The sequence below is a fragment of the Struthio camelus genome, chromosome 3 (genome assembly GCF_040807025.1).
Source record: "Struthio camelus isolate bStrCam1 chromosome 3, bStrCam1.hap1, whole genome shotgun sequence".
In the NCBI taxonomy this organism is placed as follows: Eukaryota; Metazoa; Chordata; class Aves; order Struthioniformes; family Struthionidae; genus Struthio; species Struthio camelus.
The window spans coordinates 131076064-131088022 of record NC_090944.1 but is presented as its reverse complement, the minus strand read 5'-3'; the positions used below and the strand labels follow the sequence as shown (position 1 = coordinate 131088022).

General features: G+C 43.5%; 1 long non-coding RNA gene across 1 annotated transcript in view; it reads left to right on the top strand.

The window, feature by feature from the left end:
* LOC138066884 (uncharacterized) overlaps nucleotides 1-11959 on the top strand; it is a 241969-nt gene that overhangs the window by 1354 nt on the left and 228656 nt on the right. The window contains exon 2 of the long non-coding RNA XR_011140512.1: nucleotides 2872-3108. This is a non-coding gene — a long non-coding RNA (uncharacterized lncRNA). The remainder of the gene's footprint in view (nucleotides 1-2871; nucleotides 3109-11959) is intronic.

The window sequence follows — 11959 nt, the reverse complement described above, 5'->3', positions numbered from 1 at the left end:
CCCCTCCGCAGAGGGAGCCGCGCTGCCGGCAGGTGACGGCAAGCCGGCGGCAGGCAGGGAGCGCCGCGGCCGTGGGCGGAGAGGGGCGCGGCCGTTGGCAGGGGGTGGGGGGGAGGGGGCGCGGCCGTTGGGCGCGGCCGTTGGCGGGGGGAGAGGGGGCGCGGCCGTTGGGCGCGCTCCGGCCGCCCGCTGTGGGGTGCGAGGCCGCCGCCGGCGTTGCTCTGTCGGGCAGTGCTGTGCTGTGCTCCTGCCGCCTCTCTGTGCCCGGGTGTGGAGGCAGAGACCCCCCCATCCGCCGCTGCCGCCCGAGGAGCTCCCGGGCTCCTTCCTCCTGCCGTCCGCCGCCGTTTCGGGAGGGGGCTCCGGCTTCCTCGCTCACGCCGCGCGGCCCTGAAGACGGAGGGAAAAGGAGCCAGGGTGCTCCCTCCCCGCCCAAGCAAATTGCCCTCTCTTGGGGGTGAGGACTTGCAGGTGTCCTGAGAGCAACAGGAAAACCAACCACAAAGACCCACCTCAACCCCTTGTCCCTCACAAAGTTTCAAAATACTGCCAGCAAAATGTGAACCATAGCTGTAGACCTATGGCCATAGCCAGGCTCTACTGATCGGCTTGGGTTACTCTTGCCTCTGTCTCACTAACTTACCAGGGACGTTTGCTCGTGTTGCTGGCTACCGCGGATGTGGGGACTACTGGTGTGGCTGAGGCAGCACGTGAAAAGCAGCGGTGCGGAAAAGCTCTTTCTGGTGGTGGGAGCGGGACCATGAGTGAAAGCTGCCCCCAAAAACAAAGAACGGCAAATCTACGTATGAAATACTTCCGTATCTCCCTGTCAGGACGTGAGAGCTGGCAGAAGAGAGAGTGGAAAAGGCATGGTAAATATGACTTAAAAGAGAAATACCAAGTTTAGGGTAACTCTAAAAAAAGCTGTGACTCTACCTTAAACCCATTACTCCTTAAAAATGTAGCTATGCACGTAAAAGCTGGTCTGTAGTGACCGTGGTTAAAGGCTTTCCTCCTTTTGTCCTTATCATCCTGTCTGACATTGGATGGTTGGTGTGAAACTGGCAGGAGTAATAGTAAAACACCCAGAGCAGCCAAACTTAGTCTTGTAGTGCAAATAGCTTGTTAGTGGACTCGATCTCACCTATGCCTGGCAAGAACACTCTTCCTCCAAGGCCATCCAGCCACCTTGGGTGTGTAAGGGGTTGCTGCTTTTATGCAGTATGCAATCACTGAGGAATTTGGGACCAATCTATGGGTCGTTACTGAGGAGAAAGTGAGTTCAGCTCTGAGGGTGTACACAGCATGCCGAAGGACAGAAAGGAATACTTGTGATGCAGGGATATGTTATCATGTACAGATTAAAAGTAGATTCAGTTAAACTGGGCGCATGCTTCTTTAAGAGGCAGTTTCCCACATAAAACCTGTCTTGCCTTAAGCTTTTGACCTGCTTGGTGGGTGCAGTGATTAGATAAGACACAGTGGAAAAAGACCTGGCAGAGAGGAGAGAGAAAGAGAGAAAAACAAGGAAAAGATTCTTCCAAATTAAACTGGTATCCTGATAGAGAAGCCCACAGAAACTGGAGAAGTATAAAGGATACATCTTTGGAAACACACGGAGAACAGTTAGTCCTGTTGAAAGGAAGTAAATGTGAAGTAGCTGAAACACGGATAAAAATCAATGGATGTTGGCAACCTTTGTTGCTCTCCTAGATTTAGTCACTGAGCTGCTCTGGCTACGCTGATCTTTTGAGATTGTCTTCACCTGTATGCATGCATCATGAGTGTGTAAGTATCAGACATCCTTTGACTCAGTGACTTGAGAGCTCACAGCTTTCAGGGCTCTGAATCACGTGAGGGTGCTAATAAGCCTTAATTGCCCTAAGTAGCCTCACCTGGGATTCCCTCACCCCACTGCCCATGGGCCTAGGAGCTTCGGTTAAGCTCAAGCCTGAGCCTTCAGACCTTTCCTGAATTATGTTGTAGGCCTGCCCATCCCCAGGTGGACCCTGGGCCAATATTATAGCCTCATGTCTAGACCTGCCTTTGGCCCTGTCTCCTACTGCTCCTGACTGGATTCTTTGGACCTGACTCATCCCCTTACCGCGGCTGGAGCTGTTGATGGACTTATCTGTACTCTGCACTGCCCATTGTGTTCAGACCCTATGGGACTGTGCCCTGGTTGGTGAGGGTACCACATGTGTGTGTTTGGGTCACCTTCTGGTCCTGGCTCATTCTTCCTTGTAGAGCAGCCCTGTTCCTGCTGCTCCCTGATAATGCTTTGACTCAATGTTTGGCTGGTTTTGGGTCTTCGTATGGCGGTTTGGTAAGCTATCTACCCATTTTTTAATAGGGGGTACATATGTAGATCAGTAAATAACTTTTTTTTTTTTTACAGGATCATGGGGGAATATGAAAGTCAGGTCTGAGTTGTTTTTAACTGATGGAAAGGAAAGTAGAAAAATTCTCAGAGGTACTCCTTGGCCCAGAATATTCTGATGCATGCTCTTCCTAGCTATTTGAGCTTGTTCAATCTTACATGCATGGCTAAGACAAGGCTACGAAGCTTTCCTGGTGTTCCTTTACAGCCTAAGAATGGACATGATGCAGAGGTCCAGGGAACTTTGTAAACAGCTGGGTCTGCTGCTGCTCAGTTGGGAAAAAGTCATTGTGTTCTGTTGTTAAAATAAAAATTCTTTCCTTTGGGCAAGACTGCAGGCCCTTAATTAAATGAAGCAAAAAATGATCAGGAGACAGTAGATATAAACAAAGGTGGCTACCAGGCCAGAACTAATAATAAACATGGACTGTCGTTTCCAGATCGATCCAAATCTTAACCTCTTCTAAGCACAAATGTTGTTTTTTTTTCAGTTCCCTGTGAATGACTGACCTGAGGGAAGATAACGCAGAGTTCAGTGTCATCCTTGTTCTGCTGTGCTTGGAGGGCTGTGGGGCGCCTTCCTCCTTAACAGCTCTGGGAGTGCTGGGGAAAACCCTGCGTAACCTATCTGTCAGATTCCTTGGAGAGGGAAGAGCGTTCACTGTAACTGGAGGAGCTGGATGAAGAAGAAAAAGTCTGGAAGAAAGCCAGAAATCAAAGAAGTCTGGGTGAGTTTCTTTAAATCTAGTATAAACTCCTGTTACAAGGTATAAGTGTCAGGAAATAAGTGGATTTTCAGTCAGCATTGAACAAAACCTAGGTAGTGATAGTTAACTTCTGATGGCTTGAAAAGCTAAGATACGTTTTGGAGGCAGGAGGCTCATTTTTGGCCTACTCATAGGAGGCTGATGAAGTCAGATTTGGTGACTGTAGTAATACTCTGCTCTTTTGAGGTGGTGAATTGGGGAAAAACTGTAATTAAGCAGTAGCTTTTCTCTGCCAGAATGCCTGTGGAAAATGGCAGGAAACCTCCATTTGCACCCTCTTAATCAGCTTATATGCTGAAAAATCTCTTATAGTCGAGCAGGAGCCTTTCTGGATATTGGTACCATATGACTTCATGCTTGGAGTTAGTCAGCTAAGACTCAGAATGATCAATTTACAGTTTGATTCCTTTTCCTGTAGAGTCCACTAAATGCCTATAACTAAGAGTCTCTTAGTAGACAATCGGATATTTTGAGAACATGGGATATTTCACTATTTTATTAAATATTATTTTTTTTAAAGATTTATTTCTTCTTCTAGTGCACTCTTATAGCTCCTCTGAACTTTTATTAGACCAATGTTTCAAACTCACACTGTCACCAAGTGGGCACACAATATTACATTGTTTCTTGTGACTAGGCTCCCATGAGCACAAGGTGTGGAGTAACAGTCTTCTCTTTTCTCAGTGGGTGTCTTCTCATCTCTCCTGCTGTCTAACCGGGAATGCCTCCTTGAGAATTTAATTATGGAAGCGTGCAGTGCAGTCTTTATTTTACTCTGTTGAAAATGCACAGAGGCCTCTATATATTTCCATTATGATCTTACCTTAAGTGTGGGAATAAAATTCGCTCAGTAAACTTTCAGTGTTGTTGGGATCATTTCAGTTTGTAGATGCATCTGTCCTTCAAATTTCTGTTCCTTCCCCGTCTGCCTTACTTGCATTCTCTTCCCGTTCTCTATTTGAGTGCTTAAAAATAAGAATGAATCAGGTGTTGCGGAGGTAAGTGGAAGAGTCAGGCAACATGCTAGCTCAAAGAAACTCAGAGCTCAGTTGCGCTTCTCTGTATTTCTTGATGTGATTTCCTATGGTCGTATGAAACTTCAGGTAGGGATTGTACATGGTGGCACCGTTTGTGACTAGCAATGTGACCTCATTATGCATACAATGAGTAATGATAGTAAACTGTGATTGACTTCATTAATTAAATCCTGGTGCAATTGAAGCTAATGGCAGAGCTTCCATTAGCTTTACGAGGATCTGTTTTTTTACTGTGATTTTTGTAATTCTGGCGTAGTGTAAGCCATGCTAGCTGCTCTGGCTTGTTCTGGGGTATTTGTGTGGCAGCATAAATCGCACGTTGCTGTAAGCATGATCACAGTTAGCTAACGGTGCTGTTTCTGTTGCTGATAGGCCGGTGAAACAGGTGTAAGTGAACATGTTGCAGGAGAGCAACTTGTGCGTATGGTAGAAAAGTCACAAAAACAAAGAAAAAAAATCTTTCTCATTGACATATTAACTTTACGTGTTTTGGTCGAGACAAGGTCTTACTGCAATGGTACCATAGAACATAGAACTAATACTACTTCCCTCTCTATGAGCAGACTTTCCCACCTGGAGCGTGTGCGTCAGGCTGTTGTCAAAAGCTAATCCAGAAGAAAAGTCAGGAAGGGTGGGCATGGGCGGGGGGGAATATCAACCTATTGCAAGTGGTTTATCTTGGTTCTCTTTGGCCACTTACCTGGAAAAGTTCAAGTGAGTAACTACTCATCAGAGGGTGCTCTGAGTTTGGAGGGCAGTAGATGAGCTCTAAGTACAGCCTTTGAGGTTACATAAAGTTACATAAAGATACTCATAAAGTTCCTGCAGATGTCCCTTCAGTATCTAGCACCTTTGAAATTACTAACCCTTGAAGCACTGTCTCTGAGGTAAGAAATGGCTATCACTGTGCTGGGTATCTTGGCTCAGATTCCAGATGAGAGAAGAACAGTGATGTGCTGTTTCCAAGCCCTATAGCTGATCATCACATCCCTGTTTTTCCTGTAATAGCATCAAAACCAGAGTGGAGATGTAAAGGAGAAGGCCCCTGTCCTCTCTCACCCCCTGGCAAATTTGTATTATTTTATAATTTAGTTTCGGCTGTCAGCCTTTGAGACTTGCTAGGAAGGCAGAGGATTTTTGTTCTGCTTTAAAAAAAAAAAATTTTTTTTTTTTTTTCATTTGCTCTGAGGAAAGAGAAAGTAGTGCATGTATTTCATGGGTTTCTCTCCCCATCCCTGCCCCCAGTTACAGAGGAAAAATCAATACAAACCCCAGAACAGGGGGACCGGGCAATACTGACAAAGCTCTTGAGAAAAGTTGATCTTTACTATAGCAGACCTGTAGGCCTCCATGTTTGAAGTCTACTCTGTAATAAGTGGACAAGATGGGAATACAGTCAAGAGGTGCTGACAGGCAGAGAATTACCTCTCAACTGATGAATCCAATAGCCGTGATCCAAATATCTGAAACTTTGGAAAAGTTCGACTCCAAATCTAAGTTCTGTAGCTGGTATTCAGATTAAAAAGAACAATGAATAAATCCCCCTATCTTATTCTTTGTTTAGGAAAGCTTCTATTCCAGGTCTGAACTTGGGCCTGAGGTTGATGTGACTGGGTTTCCCTAGGTGCAGAGCAGACAGCAGTGATCCATAATGAATCAAGCTTACAAGGAGTTTATCTTCCCTCCAGGCACAGGTGTTTCGGAAAGATTTTGAAAGTCGACCCTCTGTTTCTGGTTATTTCATGCTTGAAAAGCAGAGCATGATGAAACACTGAGGTGTCTAGCACAAAGTCTGAGTCATTTAACGCTGTTATCAAAAACCCCTTGAATGTGAGTAACAGTGAGGGATGAGTGGGAGAGGACTTCTTTCACAGAACAGACCAAGGACAATAGTGCCTGAAAGGGACCATAACAAAGTGTATTTTCTCCAGACAGCTGATTTAATGACTCAGACCTTTGTCATATTACTTTCAGTTGAAGCAGTGAAGCTGTGCAAAGCTTTAGTTGCAAGCAGAATTGTTTTTTCATGACAGGATGAATCCATTAAACCTACCATTCAGCACTTCACCTTGCTTCAGTCCAGTGATTGCAACACAGAGCAAAGACTGTGGTTTGGAATGTTTTGTTGGATTAAAAAAAAAAAAATTAATGGCCTGGTTGTCAAACGTGCTGGTGTTGAGATAAGACTTTAAGAAAGTCTCTTTTCTCTGCTTCTGTGAAGTTGAGGATACAAGGAGGTGGTGTCAAGTGAATGCATCTGGCTTGAAAATTCTGCCCTTAAATACATACCTGTGTGGTTAATTCGAAGTAGTACGTCCTTCTTCTCCGCCCTCAGACTCCGAACATGTGCTGTGGAGTTATAAAAATTATGGAATAAAAGTTACTAAGCCAGAATGTGTACATAGATGTTATAGTCTACAAGATGGAGCCTTATAAGATATTGGTCAGTGGAGTGAGTCTGCACTCCTATTAAGTTGTATTTCTTGTAGATCAAGTCAAATTTTAATGTGTTCATGACAGCCTTGTTGCACCTTTGAGAAAGGAAGTGAGAGTTCCCATTTTACAAGTAGGAAATCTGAGGAATGGGGTGGCTAGAGGTCTGTGCAAAGTTTCACACCTTTTAGAGAATGGAAGCAAGGCTGGAATCCTGATGCCAAGTCTGGAGCTTTACCTGGAATTCCATGCTCTCTAGCACATCATACTTGTTGTACACACATCTGCTACCTGAAGTCCTTTTGTTTGTAGTGGCCTTCCAGTAAAATGACTGTTTGTTTGTGATAAAAAGCAGCTGTGTTTTACAGAGCTGTGTATGGGGTTGGTTCACATGTTCTGATCTGGAGTCTGCTGCTTACCAAACAAATAACTGACCCTCTGTTTCCCATCCTGCAAACTTTGCTAATAGTGTTCCTTAATGCTTAAAAAGTGTTCTGAGATCGCAGAGTGAAAAAAAACTATGCAATGTTACTCTTTGTTATGCTGGATTGTATCTATTATTAACATAGTGCAGCATGTCCCTTGAGTATTTCTTGCAGTTCTACTCTGCTGTAGAAACAGGCAAAGACGGTCCGAAAGGCTAGCATAGGATCTGGTACTATTCCTACCAATACCAGAAAGAGAAGGACTGGGTTCCAAATAATCATTTGATTATAGGGTCGTCTTATAACTGTTTTCTTTAGGATACCTTTTCTTAGCTGGAGAGACATTCTGAGATACCATCTAAAGTCTGGATTTGGGCCATTTGGATGGAAGCTTTTAAGAAAATAGACTCACCTTTGTTTGACCTTTTATTTATTTTTAAAATCATTCATATTAATACTGCCCTAAGTCATTCTTCATCCTTTTTAGGCACTTTAAGTATTACAGCTGTACTTAACGTTCAGTTTCATTTAGATCTTTTATATGTTTGTGCAGACAGGCTAAAGACAGTCTTTTGCCCCAAGGAGATTGGAACTGCAATAAGGACCTCTTGGGATACAAGTTTATGTGTTTATTCCATTTGTACCTAAAGAAGAATGACTGGAGGTTGCAGAGTGGTTCAGTAGTAAATCAGGTGTTTCTGAGCCACAGGTGGTAGAGAGAGAGTTGTACAGGTGTACCCTGTCTCTAGTCCGGCAGGTCCTGCCGCTCCCCTGGGTCTGGGTCGTGCTGGGGAAGGCCAAGCACTGCTGTCTCAGGGCAGGGTTTGGGCCGCCAAGGTGCCTGGAGGACTCACGGAGGACTACCTGGAAGGCAGTGCTGACTAATGGAGCTTCCGCCCTGTGAGCTGCTTCTGCCATTTTCCTGGCCTTTGGGCCACAGCCCTGGAGAGAGCAGAGTGGCTGTAAGCTGCCTCTGAGGGGGCCATGTGGCTGTGTCCTGTAGGCTGGATTTGGCCTATGTTTGAAGAGAACTTCCTTAGACTATATATCTTGGCATAAAATAGGAGGCTGCATCTGTCTATAAAATAATGCACTGGCAGTCTATTTTTTTAAATGACGCTTTTCCAAAAGTAGGTTGTACAGCTTTCCTGAATGACTAATTCCTGATGAAAGCAATGCAAATACTGTGTTGGTAGACTCATTTTGCCCATCTAAATGTGCAACTCTTCTTTAATGCTAGGCCCAGCCTTTTAAAAATAGAAGCCTTAAATATGACCTTCCTGTCTCTATTCTGGCACTTAAATCAGTGTCATAATTTTCCAAAGGGATGAACAGTATTCTGAGTTCCCCACAAGTGTTGTGACTGACCAGTGGAAGCTATAGCACAGTTAAAGCTCTTTGAAAATCATGCCACTGATTTATGTATCTGAGGACAGGATTTTCTGCAATCTCTGCTGGATTGCCAACTCCTATGATTTTTATTGTTACTCTCATGTTAATTCATGTTTCTCATAGAGCTCCACCTTTGAGAGCAAGGCAAACAGATAAGCTGTGCATGTGGCTCTGTGTGCATGCATGCTGCTTTTTTTTTTTTTTTTTTTAATATTAGAACTTTTCTAGATCTTGAGAATAGTGAAGAAATTTTCAAAATATCGTTCAGGTGTATTCCAAACCAAAGAGTGAATATTGTATTTTTTTTATTTAAAATTAATTTGAAAAATCTCACCTGGGGCATGACTCTGAAAAGTTCTGCCAAGTTCTCAAACTTTGAAATACTGCTTTAAATATTTGTTTTAAATAAAGAGTCCTCTTAAGAGATGACTAAAACAGCAGTTGTCGTAAGTGGGGTTACTTGAATCTCTTCTGCTTTCTGGCCCTGTTCCAATTGTTGGGCTTCTTGTCTGTGCTTGCTTTTGGGGTTGGAGCAGTTGCTGTTTTATTTCTTGTGACAGAAGTAAACTGATTTCTTTTCAAGATAAAGTGAATGTTGGCTACTTCAATTTTCATAAACTGTGACTGTGATACAATGTGTAACTGCATTTTTAAAACTCGACTTCCCTTTAGTTTTCCGTAGCAGTCAGAGCTGAACGCTAATAGAAGTGAAACTCTTAACAGCAAGCTACTCTCTCATGCACACAAACACACTCATAGTCTCATTTAATTGTTCATTCCCCCTGAAGTTCAGCTTTTTTTCGTCTTTTATCAGCAAGTGAACCAATTCCTGTCTCTTAGCCTTGTAGATCCTCCTGAGTACCTGCAGGAGGATAAAAATTGCACAACGTGGTATGCAGAAATACCAGGGGCGCTCCAAATGTCCTAGCTCAATTGCTGGAACCCTTATAGACCTGCTCGGAAGCCCAACTAGTCCAGGCAGCACTGACTTTTGTAATACTACTGCTAGGAAATGGAATAATTGTGGATTGGTTTAGCACTCTAGTGTATAGACATATTGGCTAGTTCAGGATTTCTACCCATGGAGTGGTGTATTCATACCCTGTGCTGTTTGCTTCTCTCTGCTGGTCACTTTCAACTGGAGTGGACCTCTTTGCCCCGCCAGGAAAAAGGTCCTATAATGGACAGGCCATTTTCTGGACCCATTGAACTTGTCTCAGGTGGTTGAGCTTACAGGTTTTTTTTTCCCTCTTTCGTGGAAAACCCAGGAAGTTTTTCCCATTGTCAGGAACTCATTTCTAAATTAATTTGCTACTAAATAAAAATCTTGCCATATTACCATGTATGGGTTGTATTATTATTATTATTATTTTTGTTAATGTAGGCAGGGCTGCTGGGAATAGAGGTTGACACTGTATCTGCAGTAATATACTGTGGTCAACCTCACAGTGAGATGATGTGGTTGAATCAAGGGAGTATCTGGTTGTGGTGCACTGTGGTGTGTGTGCGCCTTCTGGGGAACTGAGGTTTGTAGAAAGGAAGAGGATGACAGAAAATCAAACTACAACTATTGTTGCCCTCAGAAAGGCTAGTATAAGAATTGAAATAATATCTTGCTGGAACAGTTAGGTTTCTCTGTCTTCCTATCCATAGGCACATGCACATACTCTGATAGAATGTTATGCAAAGCAGAAACTAATGCAATTTTTTGGGAGGAGGAGAAGGGAAACAATTTTTTGTTTAATGAATTTTGGTGAAAACTTTTTGGTAAATCTGCTCACCAGGGCTGAAGATGCTCATGCCTGCCTCTCCTGTGGAGGATGAGGAAATCAATAGCGCATTGGCACCCTTTTGCTATTCTAATACAGTGTTTTAGTAGTTAAACCCAGTTTACGCTATTGATACCTTTTAAAATAGGCGCACGGTAATTGTTGTGATGCTGCACTTGGTTGCCTAGCCTATGTGTTTTGTTTTTTTTTTTTCCAAAAACATCTCTGAAGCAGCTTAACAGCCACAATAATAAATAACAGCAATAGCAAATAATAGCAGAGAAATAAAATTGTGAAAGAAGCCTGAAAAGCTCATGATCTGTCATATGAACCTTTTGGAGCTGACAAATATCATCTGCTTCACTGGGCTGTGACCAGTAGATGCCACTGCAGCCTTATTAACAGGGCTGTGACCAGTAGATGCCACTGCAGCCTTATTAACAGGGGCAACTGATGGGAGCGCGTGCCGCGCCACCGAATGCTAAAGGAGCACGGGGATAGACATGCGGTAAAACCCCCTTAGGTCCAGATATACTTGATTAACGTTTAGGGCAGGTGGCACGCTTGCTATTTAGGACCCTGTGGAAAGCTTACTTTTCCTATCTAGGTTTCTTGCTTGTCCTTGCCTTAGGACAGAAATGAGATGCCCGATGGTGTATCCGCTGCCTTCCTATAGGAGCGCAGTATGCTGTATTTTTTTTCCAGGTAACTAGAGCTTTGGGCCCAGGGAGAACTGAAGGTTTCTGCCGTGATAGGTGTGCCTGGCATCACATTCAGGGCTGGATAAAATGCTGGCTATTGCATGCTCACAAAATAACGTGAGCCATCTTGTGGAGAAAATGAGCAACATGTAGGAGAAAAGCGGGGGGGAGGGGGCAAACCCTACCCTTGCTTGTTCTTCAGAAACCTACAAACTTTTTTTTGTTTTGTTTGGATGCATGTGTACGTAAGGATGTTATTTGGGTGAAAAGGTCTTCTACTGAAATACCATTTAATCAAAAAAAGTTATAAATGATAGTGTAATATACTATTTCTTTTTTCTTTCTTTTTTAAATTTTTTAAAACAACAGCAAATACTGGAAGCCACAGAGCTTCAATTGTAGTTCCAATTTTTTTAATATGTATAACTTTAACCCACCTGACTGTTAAGTCTACTTGGAGCATTATCTATTTAAGAAACGTTTCTTAAGCAAATATGTAGAACGTGGTCATACAAAGCAGATCTCCATAAGAAGCCCTAGGTTGTTAGAAGACCCTGCAGTGAGGGTGTCAGGGATAAGAACCAGTGCAGCCGTACTACCTAGATGGCAAGGGAACATGAGGAATGAAAAATGAGGGTGCAGGACGTGGGTAGGGAGGTCAGGTCTAAGTCATTTATGCTTTTATGTGGTTTTTGTTAAGGGCATGAGCTTGCTTAAGTAACTGCCTGCTGCCCCTTTCTCTATTTAGGATATTGTAAGGTTGCAGAAGCTATTCCAGTTATCTAGAGCAAATCCATTGCTCTAAATGGGAAAGGCTTCCTTCCTGATGCAATTTATAATCTATACCAAGCAAGTGTCCACAAATATTTTGCGGCTGCTCCTGGAGAAGTTATGCTCTGAGCATGCGTAACTGGTCTTTGAATATACCTCAGGAGCATACTATCAGTGGATTCTCTTTTCCTAGCCTGAATTCCTCTTACAATGAGGTCTTCCCCCCCCCCCCCCCCTTTCCCCTAAGGGTAAGATTAAGCATTTTGGATCAGTTCTGCAAAGCA